The 25,835-nt window shown below is 41.5% G+C and overlaps 1 protein-coding gene across 5 annotated transcripts in view; it reads left to right on the top strand.

The window, feature by feature from the left end:
- Window positions 1–25,835, top strand: part of ZNF609 (zinc finger protein 609) — a 240,059-nt gene that overhangs the window by 80,586 nt on the left and 133,638 nt on the right. The window contains exon 1 of one of the 5 annotated variants that reach the window (XM_021941744.2): window positions 25,709–25,834. The exons of the other annotated variants lie outside the window; for them this stretch is intronic. The gene's annotated coding sequence lies outside the window, so the exon portion shown is untranslated. Of the gene's footprint in view, window positions 1–25,708; window position 25,835 lie in introns of those variants that run through there. 5 annotated transcript variants of the gene reach the window in all.

Raw genomic sequence — 25,835 nt, 5'->3', positions numbered from 1 at the left:
TATACGTAAAGTGAAACAGGGTCTGTCACCCAGGCTTCAGTGCAGTGATGTGATCATAGTTTACAGTAACCTTGAACTTCTAGGCTCAAACTATCCTCCTGCTTCAACCTCCTGAGTAGCTAGGCACACACCACTACCCCTGACTAATTTTTATAATTTTTGGTAGATATGAGGTCTCCCTATGTTGTCCAGGCTGGTCTGGAACTCCTGGCCTCAAATGATTATCCTGCTTCTACCTCTCATAGCACTGGGATTACAGTCATGAACCTGGACACAAATATTATTGTATAAATTGAATCATACCATATGTAACCTTCTGGGATTGGCTTTTTCAATCAGCGTAATTTTCTGGAGATTCATCCAGGTTGTTGCATGTATCGATAGTTCATTCCTTTTTGTTGCTGAACAGTAGTATTCCATGGTATGGATGTACCACAGTTCGTTTTACCATTTACCTGTTGGAGGTCAGCTGGGCTGTTTCCAGTTTGGGACTATTATGAAAAAAAAATGGCAATGCACATTTATATACAGGTTTTTGTGTGTGTTTGAATATAAGTTTCCATTTCTCTGGGACAGATGCCCAAGAGTGCAGTTGCTGGGTTATATGGTAATTGTGTTTAGTTTTTTAAGAAACTGGTTTTCAGAGTGGCTGTACCATTTTACATTACCACCAGCAATGTGTGAGAAATCTAGTTTCTTTGCATCCTTGCCAATATTTACTTTATCTCTATTTTTTATTTTAGCTATCCTGGCAGGTGTGTAATGGTGCCTCATCGTGGTTTTAATTTGCATTTCTCTAATGATTAACAGTGTTCAAGTTATTTTCACGCGCTTGTTTATTACCTGTGTATTCTCTTCAGTGAATCATCTCTGGATGTCTTTTGCCCACTTTCTTTCTTTTTTTTTTTCATTTTTATTTTTTCATTAATTTTTTTCTTTTGCCACTGGAATAGACTCACCATTTTTTAACTGAGTGATTTTTTTAAAATATATATTTTTTAGAGACAGGGTCTCACTCTGTGGCACAGGCTGGAGTGCAGTGGCACTATCATAGCTCATTGCAGCTTTGAACTCCTGGGCTCAAGCTGTCCTCCCGCCTCAGCCTCATGAGTAGCTAGGACTACAGGCACATGCCACTACACCTGGCTAATTTTTTAATTTGTTTGTTGAGACGGGGTCTTGCTATGTTGCCCAGGCTGGTGTTGAACTCCTGGCCTGCAGTGACCCTCTCATCTCAGCCTCCCAAAGTGTTGGGATTATAGGCATGAACCCCTGTGCCCAGCCTATGGCATGATTTTACAAGTGATTTATGACTGTATAGCCTCTTCCTGTTCTTGCTTGTTTTCTGAGCCTGATTCACCAGACTTCCTGGGATTCAGTGAGTCACCCACTACTAACCTTTCATCTTTTGCTTGAATCAGCTAGGGTTGGTTTCTGTATGCAACTAGGGACCTTGAGTTATATAGTTTCTGAATTTTGAGAGTAAAAACCACAATACATATTAAAGAAGTGCACCATCTTACCAGGGAGACAGGACTTAATGAAATACTAGAACTGGCCAGGCTCAGTGGCTCATGTCTGTAATTCCAGCACTTTGGGAGGCCGAAGCAGGAGGATCACTAGAGCTAAGGAGTTCGAGACCAGCCTGGGCAACCTAGCAAGACCTTGTCTCTACTAAAATTCTAACCCCCCGCCAAAAAAGAATTAGCTGGCATGCAAGGTGGCATGCACCTGTAGTCCCAGCTACTCTGGGGGCTGAGGTGGCAGGATTGCTCACGCCTGTAAGGTCCCAGGCTACTTTGGGAGGCCAAGGTGGGTCGCTGCACTCCAGCCTGAGGTGACAGGAGTTTGAGACCAGCCTGGCCAACATGGCGAAACCCCATCTCTACTGAAAATATAAAAATTAGCCAGGTGTGGTGGTGGGCACTTGTAATCCCAGCTACTTAGGAGGCTGGGGCAGGAGAATCGCTTGAACCTGGGAGGCGGAAGTTGCAGTGAGTCGAGATTGCGCCACTGCATTCCAGCCTGGGTAACAGAGTGAGACTCGCCGGGCGTGGTGGCTCACGCCTGTAATCCCAGCACTTTGGGAGGCCGAGGTGGGTGGATCACCTGAGGTTCGGAGTTCGAGACCACTCCTACCAACATGGAGAAACCCCATCTGTACTAAAAATACAAAAATAGCTGGGGTGGTGGCACATGCCTGTAATCCCAGCTACTCCAGAGGCTGAGGCAGGAGAATGGCTTGAACCCGGGAGGCGGAGGTTGCAGTGAGCGGGAGGTCGCGCCATTGCATTCCAGCCTGGGCAACAAGAGCGAAACTCCGTCTCAAAAAAAAAAAAAAAAAGAAAAGAAAAAAACAAAAACAGAGTGAGACTCTATCTAAAAAAAAGAAAAAGAAATACTAGAACTATATTACACAGAAATGCGATAGCTTATCTAACACAGATAAGTGATATAAATAAAGGGGAAATTAATGGCTGGAGCATGTGGAACAGGTTTATGGAAAAACTGGACGCAAAAATTTACATAGAAAAAAGAAGTGTTTATATACTGTGACCCTTTGGCAGAACACAAACTGTAATATGATTGTTTTGCCCCCTTAGGAGCACTGTCTTCATTGAAAATGTATATCCTAGGATATTATTCTAATTAGGTTAATCTCTTTCCTTTGCTGCATTAGGAGGTGAAAAAAATTTTTAGATGGATTAGATTTCCCTCAAAAATATTTCTTTGTAGTGATAAGATCTTCAAATAATATATTGGGGTCTGCTGCTAAATCAAAAAGTCAGTTGCTAAGAGACTTGATTGTCACAAACTGTTACCATCCTGGCATTTTAAGCTTTTGAGAAGTGTAAAATAATTATTCTCCACCAAAATGTTTGAGGCTTTTGCTTTAGTTTATAGACTGGTTTATTATACAGTTTATTTGTAAATTTGGCTCATCATAGAATGTATTAGTAAATTTGTCTATAGGCAGAAGCCAGAGAGTTTGGTTTTTAAAAATATTATCTGTAAAGTGAGGATTTTTGTTTGGTTTTATTTATTTTTTATTTTTATTTTTTTGAGATGGACTCTCGCTCTTGTTGCCCAGGCTGGGGTTCAGTGGGGCGATCTTGGCTCACCGCAACCTCCGCCTCCTAGGTTCAAGCGATTCTTCTGCCTCAGCCTCCTAAGTAGCTGGGATTACAGGCATGCACCATCACGCCTGGATAATTTTGTATTTTTAGTAGAGACGGGGTTTATCCATGTTAGTCAGGCTGGTCTTGAACTCCTGACCTCAAGTGATTCACCGCCTTGACTCCCAAAGTGCTGAGATTACAGGCGTGAGCCACTGCACCAGGCTGGTTTTATTTTTTTTATACAGATCTGTCACCCAGGCTAGAGTGCAGTGATGTGATCATAGTTCACTGCAGCCTTGAATTCCTGGGCTCAGTCAATCCTCCTGCTTCAGCCTCCTGAGTAGCTGGGACTACGGGCATGCACCACCATGCCTGACTGGTTTTTGTATATTTTTCTTTTGAGATAGAGTCTTGCTCTGTCACCCAGGCTGGAGTGCAGTGGCACGATCTCGGCTCACTACAGTGTGGTCATCTTGGCTCACTGCAACCTCCACCTCCCAGGTTCAAGTGATTCTCCTGCCTCAGCCTCCCAAGTAGCTGAGACTATAGGCGCCTGCCACCATGCCTGCCTTATTTATTTATTTATTTATGAGACGGAGTCTCTGTCGCCCAGGCTGGAATGCAGTGGCACTGTCTCGACTCACCGCAAGCTCTGCCTCCCGGGTTCACGCCATTCTCCTGCGTCAGCCTCCCGAGTAGCTGGGACCATAGGCGGCCGCCACCACACCTTGCTAATTTTTTTGTATTTTTAGTAGAGACGGGGTTTCACTGTGCTAGCCAGGATGGTCTCGATCTCCTGACCTTGTGATCCACCTGCCTCAGCCTCCCAAAGTGCTGGGATTACAGGCGTGAGCCCCCAAACCTGGCCAATTTTTTTTATTTTTGAGACAGATCCTCACTCTGTCACCCAGGCTGGAGTGCAGTGGCACAATCGCAGCTCACTGCAACCTCTGCCTCCCGGGTTCAAGTGATTATCCTGCCTCAGCCTTCGGAGTAGGTGGGATTACAGGCGCCTGCCACCATTCCCGGCTAATTTTTGTATTGTTAGTAGAGACAGTGTTTCACTATATTGTCCAGGCTGGTCTCAAACTCCTGACCATCCGCCTCAGTCTCCCAAAGTGCTGCAATTACAGGCTTGAGTCACTACACCCAGCCTGCCTGCCTAATTTTTATATTTTTAGTAGTGACAGGTTTCGCCATGTTGGCCAGGCTGGTCTCGAACTCCTGACCCCAGATGATCAGCCCGCCCTGGCCTCCCAAAGTGCTAGGATTACAGACCTGAGCCACCATGCGCAGCCTATTTTCTTTATTTTTGTAGAGATAGGGTCCCACCATCTTGCCCAGGCTGGTCTCGCATTCTTGGGCTCATGTGATCCTCTTGCCACACCTCCCAAAGTGGTGAGATTACAGGTGTGAACTAGCTCACCTGGCTAACAGTTTTATTACTAGGTGGTTTATGATGTTAGCCTGTTGTGTATCTTGTATACTTTATGTTAGGATTCTTTTCTCCCATCTTCCCCACCTTCATCTTTTCTTCCCCACAGCATATTCTTGGAGAGAAAGGAGTAGGCAGGAGTTTGCTATTTGAGGGCAAGTGGGGAGAGAGATGTGGGGAGGCTGGTCAAAAGAGGAAACTCAAGTTTAAAGCAATGAAACACCAACAGTAACTACTTTTCTTTTTCTAAGTTGCTGATGGCTTTCTGTTTAGTAATCCAGATTAGGTCATGAATCTTTTGATACAGATAGGTTTTTTTGTGTGTTTTGTTTTTTGTTTTTTTGTTTTTGTTTTTGTTTGATATAGAGTCTCACTCTGTCATCCAGGTTGGAGTGTAGTGGTGCCATCCCGACTCACTGCAACCTCCGCCTCCAGGGTTCAAGTGAGTCTCCTGGTTTAGCCTCCCAAGTAGCTGGGACTACAGGCACGTGCCACTGTGCCCAGCTAATTCTTGTATTTTTAGTGGAGATGGAGTTTCACCATGTTGACCAGGCTGGTCTTGAACCCCTTACCTCGTGATCTGCACGCCTTGGCCTCCCAAAGTGCTGGGATTACAGGCATGAGCCACCGTGCCCGGCCACAGATAGGTTTTTAAAATGTAGATTAAAATAACTTTTGTGTCTGGCCGGGCGCGGTGGCTCACGCCTGTAATCCCAGCACTTTGGGAGGCCGAGGCGGTCAGATCATGAGGTCAAGAGATGGAGACCATCCTGGTCAACATGGTGAAACACCGTCTCTACTAAAAATACAGAAATTAGCTGGGCATGGTGGCGTGCACCTGTAGTCCCAGCTACTCGAGAGGCTGAGGCAGGAGAATCGCTTGAATCCGAGAGGCGGAGGTTGCAGTGAGCCGAGATTGCGCCACTGCACTCTAGCCTGGCCACAGAGTGAGACTCCATCTCAAAAACAAAACAAAACAAAAAAAACTTTTGTGTCTAACAGCAAAGCAGAATCCATCTTTGTTTCCTTCATCTTCTCCATCAAATAGGAAATATGAAAAAGCAGAAGAGAATTGCATTTTTCTGAAAAGAGAATAATTGGCAGAGTAGAACGCTTGCTAGTGAATTACAGTGGGACTATAACTGATTTTATAGAAAAGAAATTGTTATTCAAGTAGAATTCCTTCTCTGGCCCTTGCCTTTTGGCTTCTATAATTTACTTAACTGAAAAGTTAATGGGTCCATTTTTTCCTTTCTCTTCCTTCCCTTTCTTTTCAGTGGATCTATTTCTTCCCTTTAAAAATTAGGTTGAGTTGGGCGTGGTAGTATAGACCTGTAATTCCAGCTATTCAGGGAGGCTGATGCCAGGAGTTTGAGACCAGTCTGGGCAACATAGGGAGACCCCCATCTCTCACTCACACATACACACACACACACACACACACACACACATACACATACACACACACACAGAGTAGGTATTTCTGAGAAAGTTGAACCTAAAACCAGTAGATATTTTTATGTTGTGTGAGAGTAAGGAAGCTTAGAAAATGACCTAAAACCATTTTTTCTCAAACTTTGAACTTTGCATACAATATTTATGGGCCTCTTGGGCAAAACTATAGACATAATTTTGCCTGAATCCATTTGGATTATTTTTCAAGTAGTTAATGTGAGGGAGAAAGGCAGAAATGATAACCTCTTCCAAGGCCACTTTTTTCTAGAACTTCCTTCCTGACTTAAGATTTCTCTGTGTTATTTTCTCTCATCATCAAATGGAACTTCAACTCTAACACTGAAATACGATTTAAATATTGTCACCTTTCAAATTTCTGTGCTCTACAGTATAATACTATATTTTAATCAGTACATCTAAAGTTTTTATCGTTCAACCTAAACCTGATTGTCTAGTGATATTCCGTATCTCGCTGATGCTTTAATGCACCAACCACTGAAATGCTGAGGCTGAAACAGAGATCATCTTAGACTCTCTCCTTTTCTTTTTTTTTTTTGAGACGGAGTCTGGCTGTGTGGCCCAGGCTGGAGTGCAGTGGCCGGATCTCAGCTCACTGCAAGCTCCGCCTCCCGGGTTCACGCCATTTTCCTGCCTCAGCCTCCCGAGTAACTGGGACTACAGGCGCCCACCACCACGCCCGGCTAATTTTTTGTATTTTTTTAATAGAGATGGGGTTTCACCGTGTTAGTCAGGATGGTCTCAATCTCCTGACCTCGTGATCCGCCTGTCTCGGCCTCCCAAAGTGCTGGGATTACAGGCTTGAGCCACCGCGCCCGGCCTTAACACTTTTTACCTACATCATTCAGGTTGGTCTCCTGGCTTCTGGTCTAGCATCTCTCCAGTCCATTCTCTACATTGCTGCCAGGTTATCTTTCTAAACATTCTGGATTAAATTCATATAACATTGTAGATTAAATTCCAGTTCCAGTGAGAACACATGGACACAGGGAGGGGAATATCACACACTGGGGCCTGTCAGGGGGTTGGGGGCAAGGGGAGGGAGAGCATTAGGAAAAATATCTAATCCATCTGGGGCTTAAAACCTAGATGATGGGTTGATAGGTGCAGCAAATCACCATGGCACATGTATACCTATGTAACAAACCTGCACGTTCTGCACATGTATCCCAGAACTTAAAGTAAAATTTAAAAAATTTAAAAATAAATGTAAAAATTCCAGTCTCTTAATTTTAAGACGCACAGCCCTTCGGAATTCCATCCCAGTCTGGTTTTTTTTCTAATTTCATCTTCTAACATTCATTCTTTATTTCAGCCATACCAAAGTATGGCAGTTCCCTAGACATGCCATGGGGGTTTATACTTTCTTTTGTTTCATATCATTGTGCCTTTGCATATATATACTTTTTTCTCTGCTTAGAACACCTTTCCCTGCCTTTTTGTTTGCTTTTTACTTTTCTTTTTCTTTTCTTTTCTTTTTTTTTTTTGAGACGGAGCCTCTCTCTGTTGCCCAGGCTGGAGTGCAGTGACGCAATCTCGGCTCACTGCAACCTCCACCTCTGGGTTCAAACGATTCTCCTGCTTCAGCCTCCTGAGTAGCTGGGATTACAGCACCCGCCACCACGCCTGGCTAATTTTTGTATGTTCAGTAGAGATGGGGTTTCACTATGTTGGCCAGGCTGGTCTTGAACTCCTGACCTCAAGTGATCCACCCACCTCAGCCTTACAATGTGCTAGGATTACAGGCGTAAGCCACCACGCTCAGCCTCTGTGCCTTTTTAAATAAAAAACTAGTTCTTTTTTAAGAATTAATCAAAGTTTTACTCTGATGAATTTTTGTTTCCCAGAACCTCATATATATTTGTGTCATAGTATTTATCACGCCGTACAATATGATCTAATTCTTTTCCACCTAGACTGGAAGATCTTTTTGAAGGCAGGTCTTGTGTTGTCTTTGCCTTAGGCTAAGTGTTACTTAGCACAACCACTGGTAGTAGCTGTTCCATAAATGCTCTTTGACTGACTCTCATTTATGTTAAAAAGAAAAAAAATCCATACAGCAGAAAATTTTTCAACTTCGAGGCCAGGCACGGTAGCTCACAGGTATAATCCCAACACTTTGGAGGCCAAGGAGGACGGATCACCTGAGGTCAGGAGTTTGAGACCAGCCTGGCCGACATGGTGAAACCCCATCTCTGTTTCAAAATACAAAAATTAGCTGGGCGTGGTGGCGTGCACCTGTAATCCCTGCTACTCAGGAGGCTGAGGCAGGAGAATCGCTTGAACTTGGGAGGCGGAGGTTGCAGTGAGCTGAGATCATGCCACTGCCCTGAGCCTGGGTGACATAGTGAGACTCTGTCTTAAGAAAAGTTTTCAACTTGAGCACTGGACTCATTTATTTTAAGTAATAATCATTAAAACCAAAGCCCAGCAAAATCAAATAATTTGAAAGGACTTCAGAGCTGTAATATAATTTGATGTGCTTTATAAGTTTGAAAGTTTTTGGTAAGCAGATTTATGCAGAATGTGATTAAAATAATTTTTTGGCTCACAGTGTCAACCAGACAGATGATGTTGAGGTTAGTTGCTAGGCTGGTTCTCCTTCCTTTATGTTGAAACAACAGGCAGCATTCATTGTAGCTCATGAGGCAGACCTGGTTTCTTCTACAGCCTTATCTGAAATGCTTTTCCAAAGCCAGCAGTCACTGTCAGACTGTCCAGAGTTCTTTTAACGGGAAAACCAGGACTAGTCCCTTCTCTTAATTCCTCTAAGCTGTCAGCAAGCAAACTGCTTCTTACCGATCTAGCATAAAAGCCATGAGCCAGGAATACAGGGCAGATACATTGATTGTTAAAGGGCATTTGGTTTTCAGTCTCTGGATTCCAAGTCAGTGCCTTCTCCTCTGCTGTCAGACCATTGATTTGTAGGTAGGTGTTGTGCTGCATGTTTCAAGGTGGCCCCATAGATGCTGGACAATTCCAGAAAGCAATGGTTTCCCTATTATGAGAAAACTACGTACCTGTCATTTCTGCCATTCTGTTAAGCAGATAAAAGAGATTAAGACTGGCTATTTAGCAATATTAAATGAATCTAGTACCCTACTTCTTTCTTGAAGCCTTTGTGTCTCTCCTGTCTGTACATTTAGACCTTTCTTTTGCAACCAGATCTACTTGTTAAAAGGTAGGGAATGGGGTTGGCATGATGAGAAGAGTATGCGGTATACAGGATTTTTTTTTTTTTCTTCTTTGAGACAGGGTCTAGCTCTGTAACCCAAACTGGAGTACAGTGGCATGATCTTGGCTCATTGTAACCTTCGTCTCCTGGGCTCAAGCCAACCTCCCACCTCACCCTCCCGAGTAGCTGGAACTATAGGCTCACGCTACCATGCCCAGCTAATGTTTGTACTTTTTGTAGAGATGGGGTTTCACCGTGTTGCCCAGGCTAGTCTTGAACTCCTGAGCTCAAGCAATTCACCTGCCTCAGCCACCCAAAGTGCTGGGATAACGGACATTAGCCACCATGCTTGGCTAGGATTTTTAATAATACATTCATCATCATCAAAGCATATATCTGTATAATAAAAATCACTGATTTTTGAGTGTACAGATTGATGACTTTTGTGGAATGGATGCATCTGTTTAACCACCCCCAAAACCAAGATGTAGAACATTTTTATTTCCCCACCAAGTTCCTTTGTGTCCCTTTACAGTATTCTCTCCCTGCCCCCATTGCAATCAACCACTAATCTTACTTCCAGCATTTGCTTTGCCTGTTCTAAAATATGTATAAGAGAAATCATACAGTGAGTACTTTTTTGAGTCCAGCTTCTTTCACTAAATATGATCTCCTTGGAAGTTGTCTATGTTGTTGCCTTTATTAGCAGTTTGTTTCTTTTTATTGCTGAGTACTATTTCATTGTATAGATATACCACATTTGTTTACCTGTTTACCAGTTGGATCATTTCCAACTTCTGGCTGTTACAAATAAAGATGTGAACATTCGTGTATACAAGGTGTTTTGTGGATAGAGGGTTTTATTTTTCTTAGATAAATACATAAACATGAAATTACTGGGTCATATGGTAAGTGTATATTTACCTTTATGAGGAAGTGGCAAAATGTTTTCCTAAGTGGCTGCACCATTTTATACTCTTACCAGCTATATATGAGAGTTCTAGTTGCTGCAAATCCTTGCCAATGCTTGATATTGTCTGTTGTTTTCATTTCAAATAGCTATACATCTTAGTCACTGTGAAGGAGTACATATCTCATTGTGATTTTAATTTTTCTTTTTTCCTTTGAGACAGGGTCTCACTGTGTTGCCCACATGGGAGTGCAGTGGCATGATCACAGCTCACTGCAGCCTTGACCTCCCAGGCTCAAGTGATCCTCCCACTTCAGCCTCCCAAGTAGCTGGGACTACAGGCATGCACCACCATGCCTGGCTAAGATTTTAATGTTCCATGTTTCTTTCTTTCTTTTTTCTTTTGGAGATGGTGCCTTGTTCTGTGACCCAGGTTGGAGTGTGGTGGTGCAATCAGGGCTCACCGCAGCCCCAACCTCCTAGGCTCAAGCAGTCCTCCTACCTTAGCCTCCTGAGTAGCTGGGACCACAGGTGCATGCTACCATGCCCAGCTAATTTTTAAATTTTTTGTAGCGATGGAGTCTTCCTACATTGCCTAAGCTTTTCTTGAGCTCCTAGACTCAGGCAATCCACCTGCCTATCCCTCTCAAAGTGCTGGGATTACAGGCATGAGCCACCACAACCCAGCCAGTTTTTCATGTTTCTTTTTTTTTCTTTTTTTTTTTTGAGACGGAGTCTTGCTCTGTCGCCCAGACTGGAATGCAGTGGCGCAATCCTGGCTCACTGCAAACTCCGCCTCCCGGGTTCCCGCCATTCTCCTGCTTCAGCCTCGGAGTAGCTGGGACCACAGGCGCCTGCCACCACGCCCGGCTAATTTTTTGTATTTTTAGTAGAGACAGGGTTTCACTGTGCTAGCCAGGATGGTCTGGATCTCCTGACCTTGTGATCCACCCACTTTGGCCTCCCAAAGTGGTGGGATTACAGGCATGAGCCACCACGTTCGGCCCAGTTTTTCATGTTTCTTGATGCAAATAGTATTTTTAAAAATTTCATTTTTAATTTGTTTGCTGCTAGCATATAGAAATGCAGTTGATTTCTGTGTATGATCTTGTATTAATGTCAATTAGCCCTTATTTCTAGCAGTTGTTTTGTTTTATTTTAGATTTCCTAGGCATTTTGGAGATAGTCATGGTGTTAATATTGGACTTACTCAACTTTAGACAGTGAGAATAAGGTCCACATGATGTAGATGTTTGGATTTTTTGGCTTTCTGGATATTTGAGAGCCTTATATTCATAGGTGCCTGCATGCATGTTAGGATGACATAATTGAAGTAAACCATGAATATAAAGTGGAATGAATACAGTTGCAATAATAATTCTATATAGAATTGACATGCCAGATGGGAAACAAGGCTGCTTTGTCCTCTGGGCTTTTGAAAAATTGGAAAGTAGGCCCTGTGCTCTGAAGAACAATAAAATTTGGCTCTGGCTCATAAGAAGTACTTCCTAAAACCAGGTTACTCAGAAGGATGATGGAATTACCTCTAGCCATATGTAAAGCCACTTACCAATTTATTTTTTTGGACAAGTATTTCATTAGTGAGTCCCCACCAGTGTACCAGGCACTGTTTTAGTGCTTGGGATACACCAGTGAACAAAATAGTAAAACAAATAAACAAATAAAAAAAATCCTGTTTAAATTACATTCTAGTGGGGGGAATACATAAATATTAAGCATGAAAATACTGATTTTTTGTTAGTGGTGAGAAGGGCTCTGGAAAAAAATGAGGCAAAGCAGGAGGATGGGGGTGTAGAGAAATGTCTGATTTTAATACCCTTGTAGATTACTTTTTGATTAACACTGAAAAGTCATCATAAAACAAATAGCAGGAAAAAAAACTAATTCATAATTAATTACTCAGTGATGACCCTTTGATGAAGATTATCTCAAGTTTACATATGTATTCCCCAGTGATTCTTTTCTCCAACCGAATTGTCTAATTTGCAAGGAAGTTTTTAGAAGAAATGGTTCCACGCAAGCTACACTGCGATCCCTCAACCACAAAAGATCTAATTTTCATAGAAAAAGATTTGAATATTTTCAACAGTTACAAACACAAAGTAGGAAACAAAGGTCCTAGCCTTACCCAGTTGCAGAATTCTCATTTTACCATCTCACTTAGGAATATTATGTTTGAGAACAATAAAGCAAAGGAAATAAAAAAGATGCCACTTTTTAATCATTTTACTTGTGTACACTCTAACAAAATATGAGATGCCAAAGAGACAACCCTACACCAGATGGCTATTAAATCAAATGCTTTTCTTTACAGGTTGATGAATCAATAGACTTTAGTGAATGTGCTCAGTTAATAAAACTGCTTAGGCTGGTCTAGGTGGCTCATGTCTGTAATCCTAACACTTCAGGAGGTTCTGGCAGGCAGATTGCTGGAGCCTAGGAGTTCAAGACCAGCCTGGACAACATGGCAAAACCCATCTCTACAAAAAACAAACAAAAAAACAAACATGAAAATTATCTGGGCGTAGTAGTATATGCCTATATTCCAAGCTACTTGGGAGGCTAAAGCAGGACTTTGAACTCAGGAGGTTGAGGCTACAGTGAGCTGTGATCTTGTCACTGCATCCCAGCCTGGGCAACATAATGAGATCCTGTCTTTTAAAAAAAGAAATAAATAAAAATAAACTGCTTAGAGCCCTTGAAGAGAAATTCTTAGAGAGTTATTTGTTCTGCATATATGTCAAAACAATCTACTTCAGATGAAATATTCAAAATTATAAATGAAATCTTTTAAAAAAGATGATACAGAAATCTTTCTTCTGTTCATGTAGTGGTAATGCTGGTGCAAAAATGGGTGTATAGATATAAAGGCTTCATGTCAAGAATTTACCTGAAAACCCTGAAATTTAGGCATATGAATTGTTTTTATTCAGTTTTGCATAGGAGAAATTCAGTTTCGCCTGTAGGTCTGAATTGCACATTAAATTATATTTTCAAAATGGTGAATCTAACAATAATAAGTACTTTAAAATAAAATAATACTCATTGTGTGCCAAGACTGTTTTTGTTTGTTTTTGTTTTGTTTTGTTTTGGTTTTTTTGAGACGGAGTTTAGCTTTCGTAGCCCAAGCTGGAGTGCAATGGCGCGATCTTGGCTCACCGCAACCTCCGCCTCCCGGGTTCAAGTAATTCTCCTGCCTCAGCCTCCCAAGTAGCTGGTTACAGGTGTGCACCACCATGCCCAGCTAATTTTTTTTTGGTATTTTTAGTAGAAACAGGGTGTCACCATGTTAGCCAGGCTGGTCTCGAACTCCTGACCTCAGGTGATCCACCCACCAAGGCCTCCCAAAGTGCTGGGATTATAGGCATGAGCCACTGTGCCAAGACTGTTGTAAGAAGTTTATTTATATTTACTAATTTAATCCTCACAGTTAATGATGTAGGTACTATTAATATCATCCCCATCTACAGCTAAGGAAACTGAGACATAGAGCAGTTAGGTTATTTTCCCAAGGTTACATTGGCAGAGCGAAAATTCAAAGCCAGGTAATCTGGCTTCAGAGTCTGTACTCGTGTGTGTGTGTGTGTGTGTGTGTGTGTGTGTGTGTGTGTGTGTGAGAGAGAGAGAGAGAGAGAGAGGGAGAGAGGGAGAAAGAAAACACACATAACATAAAATTTACCATCTTAACCATTTATTTTTGGTCTATGTTTTTTATTTTTTGGCTTAATTTAATTTATTTTTGAGATGGGGTCTCACTCTGACATCCAGGTTGGAGAGCAGTGCAGCTTCAGTCTCCTGTGCCCAAGCAATCCCCCTACCTTCGTCACCCAAGTAGTTGAAACTACAGGTATCTGTCACCACGCCAAACTATTTTTTTTCTTTTCTTCATGTTTTTTTAAGAGACAAGGGTCTTGCTATATTGCCCAGGCTGGAGTGCCATCGCAGCTCACTGCAGCCTCTACTTCCCTCAATGGATCCTCTTACCTCAGCCTCCCAAGTACCTGGGGCTACAGGCATGCACCACCACACTCAGCTAATTTTTTTCTGTTTTTTGTAGAAATGGGATCTCACAGTGTTGTCTAGGTTGGTCTTGAAATCCTTGGCTCAAGTGACCCACCCACCTCAGCCTCCCAAAGTGCTGGGATTACAGGCATGAGCTACTATGCCCAGCTATATATCTTCTTTGTAGAAATATCTATTCAAGTATTTTGCCCAGGTTTGAATTGGGGTTTTTTGTTGTTTTTGTTAAATTGTGGGAGTTCTTTATATATTTTGGATATTAATCTCTTATTAGATGTATGATTTGCAGGCCGGGTATGGTGGCTCATACCTCTAATCCCAGCACTCTGGGAAGCCAAGGCAAGAAGACTGCTTGATGCCAGGAGTTTAAGACCAGCCTGGGCAACATAGCAAGATCCTGTTTTTAAAAAATAAATAAATAATTTATTTTTTTAAAAGAAAAGAATAGATGACCAGGCACAGTGGCTCGTGCCTGTAATCCCAGCACTTTGGGAGACCAAGGTGGGAAGATCCCCTGAGGTCAGGAGTTTGAGACCAGCCTCGCCAACATGATGAAACCCTGTCTACTAAAAATACAAAAATTAGCTGGGTGTGGTGGCACGTGCCTGTAATCCCAGCTACTTGAGAGGCCGAGACAGGAGAATCGCTTGAACCCAGGCAATGGAAGTTGCAGTGAGCCGATGATCATGCCACTGTGCTCCAGCCTGGGCGACAGAGCAAGACTCTGTCTCAAAAAAATAAAATAAAAAGAATAGATACATGATTTGCAAATATTTTCTCCCATTCCATAGGTTGTCTTTTTATTCTTCTTATGCATAAGTTTTCAGTTTGGTGAAGTCCAGTTTAGCTATGTTAACATTTGTTACCTGTACCTTTTGGTGTCTTAGTCAAGAAATCACTGCCAATCCAGTGTCAAGAAGCTTTTCCTCTATGTTTTTCTCTAAGTTTTATAATTTTAGCTTCTACATTTAGGATGTTCCCTTTTTTTGTTTGTTTGTTTTGAAATGAAGTCTCACTATATTGCCCAGGCTGGACTCATAACTCCTACGCTCAAACAGTCCTCCCACCTCGAACTCCTGAATATCTGGGACTACAGGTATGCACTGCTGTGCCCAGCTGGTTCGTTTTGAATTAATTTTTGTTATGATGCAAGGTAAGGGTCCAACTTTTATGACTTCTTTTCATTTCTGGCCGGGGCAGGCGGATCACGAGGCCAGGAGATCGAGACCATCGTGGCTAACACAGTGAAACCCCATCTCTACTAAAAAAAAAAAAAATACAAAAAATTAGCTAGGTATGGTGGCAGGTGCCTGTAGTCCCAGCTACTTGGGAGGCTGAGGCAGGAGAATGGCGTGAACCTGGGAGGCAGAGCTTGCAGTGAGCCGAGATCGCGCCACTGCACTCCAGCTTGGGCAACAAGAGCGAAACTCTGTCTCAAAAAAAGAAAAGAAAAGTAGATGTCTCAGGGAAGGGATGACCAAGGAGAGGGAGAAAGACAAGAGAACAGCTGATCAATGGGGCAGTGAAAACTTACACATTTATTGATTAAGCTTACCCTCTTATATCGCACATTTTGTGGCAACTACTAAACATCTCTACTAAAAATACAAAAATTAGCCAGGCGTCGTGGCAGGTGCTTGTATTTCCAGCTACTCAGGAGGCTGAGGCGGGAGAATTGCTTGAACCAGGAGGCAGAGGTTGCAGTGAGCCAAGGTCGCACCACTGCACTCCAGCCTGGGTGACAGAGTAAGATTCTGTCTCAAAAAAAAAAAAAAAAAAAGTGTTTTCCTATTTTAAATTTGTTTGTTTTCTTATTATTGTGTTTTGAGAGTTCTTGATACGTTGTGCATGTAAGTCCTTTATCAGATGTGATTAGCAAATATTTTCTTCCAGTCTGTGGCTTATCTTTTCATTATCAGTGATAAGAGAACATAAGTTCTTTTTTTTTTTTTTTTTTGAGACGGAGTCTCGCTTTGTCGCCCAGGCTGGAGTGCAGTGGCACCATCTCGGCTCACTGCAAGCTCCGCCTCCTGGGTTCACACGATTCTCCTGCTTCAGCCTTCGAGTAGCTGGGACTACAGTCACGCACCACCACGCCTGGCTAATTTTTTGTATTTTTAGTAGAGACGGGGTTTCACCGTGTTAGCCAGGATGGTCTCAATCTCCTGACCTCATGATCTGCCCGCCTCAGCCTCCCAAAGTGCTGGGATTACAAGTGCGAGCCACCACGCCTGGCTAGTTCTTAATTTTAAAGTTTAGTTCATCATTGCTTTCGTTAATGGGTCATGCTATGCTTTTCATATCTAAAATCTTTGTCTGACCTAAGGTTACAAACATATTCTATTTTATTCCTGAAGTTTTGTAGTTGTAGGTTACATATTTAGATCTGTCATCCAACTTTAGTTAATGTTTATATATGTTGCAAGGTATGGATTAAAATGGTTTTGTTGTTGTTGTTTTGGTTTTTTGTTTTTGAGACAGTCTTGCTCTGTTGCCCAGATTGGAATGCAGTGGTGCGATCTTGGCTCACTGCAACCTCCGCTTCTCAGGTTCAAGCAGTTCTCCTGCCTCAGCCTCCTTCAGGCACACACCACAACACCTGGCTAATTTTTCTGTTTTTAGTAGGGATGGGATTTCGCCATGTTGACCAGGGTGGTCTGGAACTCCTGACCTCAAGCGATCCACCTGCTTCGGCCTCCCAAAGTGCTGGAATTACAGACTTGAGCCACTGTTCCTAGCCATTGTTGTTTTTTAGAAACAAGGTCTTGCTGCTGTAGGGCCCAGGCTGGAGTGCAGTGATGGGATCATAGCTCACTGCAGCCCTAAACTCCTGGGCTTAACTGATTGTTGGCCTCAGGCTCCCAAGTAGCTGGGACTACAGGCGCATGCAACCGCACCTGACTAATTTTTTTCTTTTGTAGAGATGGGGTCTCACTATGTTGACCAGGCAGGTCTCAAACTCCTGGCCTCAAGCAGTCTTCCCACCTCTGCCTCCCCAGAGTGCTGGGATTACAGCCATAAGCCATTGCACCTAGCCAAAATGAGTTTTTAAAATTTTTGGTTTTGTTTATGGGGGTATCCAGTGGTCCAGCACTGTTTAAAAGGCTATTCTTTTTCTCCTGAGCTGCATTTTCACCTTGTCAAAAGTCAGTTGACCATTTATCATAGATGTGTGGTTCTATTTCTGGACTCTCCGATATAATTTGTTGATCTTAGTTGGCATTATTACGTCTTGATTACTACAACTTTATAATAAATGTTGAAGTCATATGATTTAAATCTTTCAACTTTGCCCTTTCAAAGTTATTTGGCTGTTATAGATTATTTGATCATCATAAACATTTTAGATTCAGCTTGTCCATGCCTTAAAAAAAAAAAAAAAAAAAAAAAAAAAAAAAAAGCCTGGTGGGGCTTTAATTGGAATTGCATTGAATCTGTCAACAAATATGGAGAGAATTGTCATCTTAACAATATTGCCCTCCAATCTATGAACACAGTTTATCTCTCATTTTAGGTCTTTAATTTCTCTTCACAATATTTTGTTTTCAGTGTGTATATTTTATACATTTTTAAGTATTTCATACTTTACTATTTTATGTTTTGAGGCTATTGTAAATAGTATTTTTAAAATCCAGTTTCTGAATGTTTACATAATAAAATTTCTTTTTTTTTTTTTTTTGAGACAGAGTCTGGCTCTATCGCCCAGGCTGGAGTGCAGTGGCGCGATCTCGGCTCACTGCAAGCTCTGCCTCCCGGGTTCATGCCATTCTTCTGCCTCAGCCTCCCGAGTAGCTGGGACTGCAGGCACCTGCCACCTCGCCCGGCTAATTTTTTGTATTTTTAGTGGAGACAGGGTTTCACTGTGTTAGCCAGGATGGTCTCGATCTCCTCACCTCGTGATCCTCCCGCCTCGGCCTCCCAAAGTGGTGGGATTACAGGCGTGAGCCACTGCGCCCGGCCTGTAAAATTTATTTTCATAAAGTGATCTTATATGCTGCAACCGTGCTAAACTGATATATCAGTTCTTAGTAGCTTTTATTAAGATTCCACAGCATTTGCTAGCTAGACAATCATGTCATGTTCAGATTAGGAAAGTTTTACTTCCTTTCCATTTAGATGCCTTTTACTTATTTTTCTTGCCTTTATTGAACTAAACAGAACCTCTATTACTATGCTTCATAGAAGTGCTAAGAGTAGACATCCTTACCTTGTTCCTGATTTTAAGGGGAAAGCATTCAGTTTTTACCATTAAATATGACGTTAGCTGTAGTTTTTTCATAGATTTTCTTTTTCGGATTGAGAAAGTCCTCTTCTATTCCTGGCGTGTTGAGTGTTTTATCAGGAATGGATGTTAGATTTTGCCAAATGCTCTTTCTGGATTATCCAGATAAATACATATACTTTTTAAAATTTTAGTCTCTTGGCCTGGCACAGTGGCTCACACCTCTAATCCCAGTACTTGGGAGGCCAAGGCAGGCAGATTGCTTGAGCCCAGGAGGTCAAGACCAGCCTGGACAACATGACAAAACCCCATCTCTACAAACAAAACAAAACCACAAAAATTAGCCAGGCAATTAGACTACAGGCATGCACTTGTAGTCCCAGCTACTCTGGAGGCTGAGGGGAGAAGATCAGTTGAGCCCAGGAGGTCGAGGCTACAGGGAACTATGATAGTGCCACTGCATTCCAGACTGGGCAACAGATCAAGACCTTGCCTCAAAAAAAATCTAGTCTCTCACTATGGTGAATTACATTGATTAAATTTCAGGTGTTCAAACAAATTTACATTCCTGGTATAAACCACTTGATCATGATTTATTAACCTTTTTATATATTCTTGGATTTGATCTCTGCTAATTTTTAAAGAATTTTCCAGCCAGGTGTGGTGGCTCACATCTGTAATCCCAGCACTTTGGGAGGCTGAGGTGGGTGGATCACCTGAGGTCAGGAGTTCAAGACCAGCCTGGCCAACATGCTGAAACCCCATCTCCACTAAAAATACAAAAATTAGCTGGACGCAGTGGTGTGCACCTGTAATTCCAGCTACTTGGGAGGCTGAGGCAGGAGAATCACTTGAACCCAGGAGGCAGAGGTTGCGTTGCGGTGAGCCAAGATCACACCATTGCACTCCAACTTGAGCAACAGACCAAGACTCCATCTCAAAAAAAAAAAAAAAAGAATTTTCCACTCTGGGAGACCAAGGTGGGAGGATCGCTTGAGCCCAGGAGTTCAAGACCAGCCTGGGCACAATCTAGTGATACCTCATCTCTACAAAAAATAAACAAAATTAGCCAACTGTGGTGACACAAGCCTGTAGTCCCAGCTACTCCAGAGGCTGAGATGGGAGGATCACTTGAGCCCGGGAGGTCGAGGCTGTAGTGAGCCAAGATCACGCCACTGCACTCCAGTCTTGGTGACAGAGTGACACCCTGTCTCAAAAATGAATAAATAGGGCTGCGCACCGTGATGCATGCCTGCAATCCCAGCACTTTGGAGGCCAAGACGTGTGGATCACTTGAGGCCAGGCTGGGCAGCATGGTGAAACCTCATCTCTACTAAAAATACAAAAATTAGCCAGGCATTGTGTTGCATGCCTGTAATCCCAGTTACTTAGGAGGCTGAGGCAGGAGAATCGCTTGAACCTGGGAGGTTGCAGTGAGCCGAGATCGCGCCATTGCACTCCAGCCTGGGCAACAAAAGCAAAACTATCTCAAAAAAAAGAGAGAGCCGGATGCAGTGCATCATGCCTGTAATCCCAGCACTTTGGGAGGCTGAGGCAGGCAGATCACAAGGTCAAGCGTTCGAGACCAGCCTGGCCAGCATGGTGAAACCCTGTCTCTACTAAGAATACAAAAATTAGCTGGGCGTGGTGGTGTGTGCCTGTAATCCCAGCTACTTGGGAGGCTGAGACAGGAGAATCACCTGAACTCGGGAGGCAGAGGTTGCAGTGAGCCGAGATTGTGCCACTGCACTCCAGCCTGGGTGACAGAGCAAGACTCCGTCACGGAGAAAAAAAAAGGAAAGAAAACCTGAAGATTCAGTGAAGTATAGAAAACAGAAATCACCCGTAATCCTACATGTAGCAATAACGCAATAACTACTTTTTTTTTTTTTTTTTTGGTTGGAGACAGGGTCTCCCTCCATTGCCCAGGCTGGAGTAGAGTGGCATGATCATGGCTCACTGCAGCGTCAGCTTCCCAGGCTCAAGTGATCCTCCTTCCTTGGCCTCCCAAGGAGCTGGGACTACAGGCACGCACCACCAAACCTGGCCAATTTTTTTTTTTTTTTTTTTTTGTAGATAAAATGTCTTGCTATGTTGCTCAGGCTGGTCTCAAACTCCTGGGCTCAAACAGTCCTCTTGTCTTGGCCGCCCAAAGTGCTGGGATTACAGGCATGAGCCACGACTCTTGGGTAATTTAAAATTTTTTTTTAGAGACTGGAGCCTGGCAATGTTGCCCAGACTGGTCTCGAACTCCTGGTCTCTAGTGATCTTCCCGCCTTAGCTTCCCCAAGTGCTAGGAATACAGGCATGAATCACTGCTCCCGGCCAGCGCTTACTTTAAATGCCAGCCATTATTCTAAATGCTTCATATATATATTAGTTTGTTTAACCCTCATGACAATCAGATATTATCTATTTGCATTTTATAGATGAAGAAACCAAATGAAAGGTTAAGTAAGTGATCAGTTTCCCGACCCTAACTAAAAATTTAACAGAAATTATTGCCCTTCCCTCCTATCCACTAAATACTTAGCACTGCTTTACTAGTCTTTGACATAATGCCAGTGTATTTAGTCTGTTTGTAATCTATAAACACCATGTTGACCAGTTCTTAGTTGTTATATACAGTGTTTACCTTCCAATTTTTAGTCTCTGTGATACAGTTATAGCGTTACCTAGGTTTATTGAGTTTTTTTTGTAGTTACTAGATTTAGTGTATACTTAGTTATCAGTATTTAAGGGAATTTCAAAATATTATTTATATCCTATCTGCTTTTTAAAAGGATTTAATGCCATTTATAATAAGTCATACAATGAATTTTTAAACATTGAAGATTAAAAACCGTAAAGAGGAACCAGGATGATTATATCCAAAATGTAAGATAATTTAGTAATAACAAGTTGATATTAAATTTAGTTCTTCTTTCTGACATTTTTGGTAAGAATAAGATTCTTGGTTTTGGAGATAGCACAGACTATTAGTTTGAAATTATGGGATTTGGTATGTCAGATATTATTCAGAATGCTAAAATATCTGCCACTGAACAAACCTGAAATGTAATTCTTTTTTCTTATTTTTTTAACAACTTCTGATACCAAAAATATACATAATTCTTTACATACCTCTAATAGTAGATGACCAAATTTTTTATATGTGCAGTGATTTCAAATAACTTTGAAAAATAATCAGGAACTCGTTCAGTTTGCACAAATTTACTCTTCTACTCCTTCCTCAGCACCCACTAAAAATTGTGAAACTAGGCAGGTGTAATAAATATATTGTGTGTAGGTTGAAGTATGATACAGAGTGTGAAACTGAAATATTTATTCCAAATTTTTATTCAGCACTGAATAAAAATTCCCAGGGCAATGAATAATTCTATCTAGGGCTGCAATTGGTGGTAGGGATTGGTGGAAAGAGAGATGGAGCTCATTTTGTGAAGGCTCATAAATTTGGCGTGAATCTTATAATCAGTGAAGAGCCATTAAAGACTTTTTGATCAGGGTAGTGTCATGAAATTGAATTTTAGGAATTTTTTAGGAAGCTGAATTCTGTTAGTAATATATAGAAAGATTTTATTAAAGGAGGAGATACCAGGAAATCATGTTATAGTCCATTGGTGTATATAATACATAGACTATTCCTTTTTTGGTTTGGTATTAACTACTCTAATTCAAGGTGTAATTAGCCCCAGCTTAATCTAGTTTCCCATAAATTTTCATTCTTAACCTCTTCCAGAAGCTCACCATACTTAACTTTCCATTATTGCTGTAGCTTTTTTGTTCTCCAAATTGTAATACATACATTTCTCTACCTGTCACCCTTTGATTTCCCCTTCTCTTGCCATCTCTTGCCACCCCTACCCCCACCTCCTACCTGGGTTCCAATCCTGGTTCTGCTTACCATGTAACCGTGGCAGTTTACTTAATCTCTCAAAGCCTCAATTTCCTTATCTACACAATGTGAATAATAATCATAGTTTCAGCTTCATAGGGTAGTTGGGAGAGTTATTAGGTAAATATATGGAATACTGTTAAAATAATGCTTGGCACTTAATAAGTACTATATAAGTATTGTTACTGTTGTCTGGCTCATATTTATTTTTCTGATCTTAGCTTAGAGTTTACTTCTTCCTTCTGGGAAGTCTTTTCTGGCCAAAGCTGAGTTACATATTCCTCTTTGTGTTGCCACAGATTCCTGTGCCTCTCTTGCCGTGTTGTATTGTCGTAACCTAATTGTTTCATTGCCACAAGTTATTTTTCTGCTTCCATCACATCATCAAATCCTTCTTGACTGGCAAATATTAACTACTCAATAAATATTTGTTTTCTAGCACACACATACAGTTCAAACAGAAAACTGAAATAGACTAAAGTGTGAGGAAATCTTGGTATTGGAACTTAACTGTTAAGTTTATTTCGAAGAATTTTATTTTGCAGCTTCTTTTATATAGCTTTGAAACTCTAAAATATTTCCCTTTTTTTTTTTTCAGTTGCCATTTCCTTTGAGTCAGCAGGCCTTTCATCTGGACCTTGACCCAAGAAGTTATGATTTTTCTCACTGTTTTACTCTATCGCCCAGTCTGAAATAGAGCATTGCACTTTTTAGTGTCTGAGAGACATCATGCATTTGCTGTTAAATTCTCTTCTGTGGCTTTGGCTGGAATGTGAGTGAATTTCCAGAGAGGATACATAATTCCCAGGCTGAACTGTAACCTTGTGAACTATTTTAATGTGTGGCCTCATAAATGTAAATTTTTAAAATTTTAGACCAAGGAGGTACTTGTTGTTCTGCCTTAATTGCAACTTCTGTTTAGAAAGAAAGGATCTTTTGGCTTTAAGATGGAATCAAGAGGTGATAGTAGCGAGACTCAAGTCCTGAAGATAAAAACAGAAGGGGCCAAAAGCTCACCTTCTCGGTTAATCAGGCAGGTATGGAGGTGGTGGAAATCCTCAAAGATAAAAAGTGCCTGATGGCAGCAACCAAGGGGAGAGGAAGATTGGCTGAGCCCCTGGAGTGTGTAGCAAGGAGATCATTGGTAGCCAAGTTAGAATCTGAGAAGCGGCCCTGTAGCTGAACACTAGAAAAGTCTTTGCGTCAGGTATTCCCAGTTCTAACATTTATTTATCACCTTCTGTGTACCAGGTTCTGTGATCATTGTTAGAAGGAATAAAATAGTGACATAGCCTCCTAGAGAACCTCAGTATCCAGTAGGAAAGATGGGCATATAATGAATAATTATATTAATAACTTTAATAAAATCCCCTACGACCTCCAAGAATATAAACTCCATGAGAACATAGAATATGTCTATTTTGTGTCTAGCACTGAGTGGTTGCTCAGTAAGTATTTATTGAATAAATGAATTTGTTTAGCCCTTTCTAGTTTATTGTATGCCTTCACAGATATCTCGTTTAATATTCTACTTTCCTTTTCTATTCACCCACTTTGTGATGTAAGCAAGATAAATAATAGTATCCATAGCAATGATAGTATAAGATAATAAATTGAGTTAAATAGAAGTTAAAATGATAAACGGAGAGTAGAGTAAAATAGGAGCTTTTGTAGCTACATCTTAATCAGATAAGGAGTTGTATCTCTGTCCAGGATCTAGAGTAATTACATGCTTACAGCCCTTCCTCTTGTTTCTCTGTTTTTTGGGGGGTTTTTTTGTTTTTGTTTTTGTTTTTTTTGAGACTGAGTCTCACTGTCACCAGGCTGGAGTGCAGTGGCACAATCTCAGCTCACTGCAACCTCTGCCTCCCGGGTTCAGGTGATTCTCTTGCCTCAGCCTCCCGAGTAACTGGGATTATAGGCACATGCCACCACACCCAGCTAATTTTTTTGTATTTTTAATAGAGATGGGGTTTCACTATGTTGGCCAAGATGGTCTCAATCTCTTGACCTGGTGATCCACCCGCCTCGGCCTCCCAAAGTGCTGGGACTACAGGCATGAGCCACCACACCTGGCGCCTCTCTGGTTTTTTAATTTGTTTTTTTTCCCCCCACAGAAGATCCTTTGGTTTTCTACTAGATGTTATTCCATCTAGATAGTGTTTGTTTCTTGTTCATAGTCATCTCTTACCCAGGGATTTCCTTATTTTCTATTCCTGAAATCGAAATATTCTTTCATACTCATTATTTAGATGCTAAGAGAAAACTTGGGGACCTCTCTCCCCAACAAGATTGTCTGAAATTTTGTGCCCATCTGTGTGCATTCACGCACATGAGCATGTGTGTGGAGGAGAGGAGGAAAAGAACAGAAATGGAAAAGATTTTGAAGTGGGATGCTTGGCAAGAGGAGTAAATAGATGATAATTATGAAGGAGAAACTGGCAGGATTTCTTAACTGACTAGATTGTGGGAACAAGGAATAGAGAAACAGGTCAGAGTTGGCTGAAGTCCATAGAATGTATATTTTAATTTAAGTGCTAAATTTCCTCCATACATTTTTCATGAACTTTGAAAGATTTGTTGGCTTTATACGAACCTGTGAACTTTAACGAGAAAAACAGCATCTTTAGATTTTGAGCGTAGTCTCAATGTCACTAATTTTTCTGCTTAAAAATCCTCAAATGATTTACCAAATTAGGATAAAATCTAAATTCTATTACCAGGGCCCCAAATTTCTACGTATCTGACTGCAACTGCCTACTTAAACTGATCTTACCATTATTCCCATTCATATACCATCCACACAGGCTTTATATCTGCTCTTACCTCAGAGTTTTTATACTTCCTGGTCCCTCATCCTGGTTGTTCCTCCCCAGTACTTGGCTTATTCAGTTATCAGCTCTTCCATACTCCTTTGTCTAATGTGGTACCGTCAGTGACTTATCTAACCTATTACTTTGTTTTGTTTTATTTTTACAACAGCACCTACTACTTTCTGATATTGTCATTTTGTTTGTCAGTTTTTCTCTTCTAGAGGAATCCTTGTGAGGGCAGGTTCTTGGCTCTCTCCTGATTACTTGAGTCTCCATTGCCCAACCTTCTTCTTGTATCCGTTTTAATATAGCAAACCAAAATAGGATCTTAATTTTAAAAAATAGTAATGCTACTTAAGATTTGATTACTTAAGACCTAATGTTTCTGTATGCTAACTCCCTTTTTATAATGCAAAATGAATTATTCTCTCATAATATTTTTCTTTCTTTTCTTTTTTTTTTTTTAATGATTTAGATGGGGTCTGCCTGTGTTGGCCCAGGCTAGGCAGGAACTCCTGGGCACAGGCAGTCTCTTGCCTCAGCCTCCTAAAGTGCTGGGATTACAGGTGTGAGCCACCACACCTGGGCAGTCTCATAATAATTTTCATTCCTGACTCTTTTTCAGATCTAGTCTCTAGAAAGAAACTTGTGCATACCAAGAGAGTATGGCCAAAAACCTATCCTAGCAAGTATTAATACTATGTTTCCACTCCTGAATGCGAGGAACTGAACATTGTTGTGTTTGGGTCTTG

Source organism: Papio anubis, chromosome 7 (assembly GCF_008728515.1).
Source record: "Papio anubis isolate 15944 chromosome 7, Panubis1.0, whole genome shotgun sequence".
Taxonomy (NCBI): domain Eukaryota; kingdom Metazoa; phylum Chordata; class Mammalia; order Primates; family Cercopithecidae; genus Papio; species Papio anubis.
Note: the sequence above shows the minus strand (reverse complement) of the source record. Positions and strands in the feature narration are given on the sequence as shown.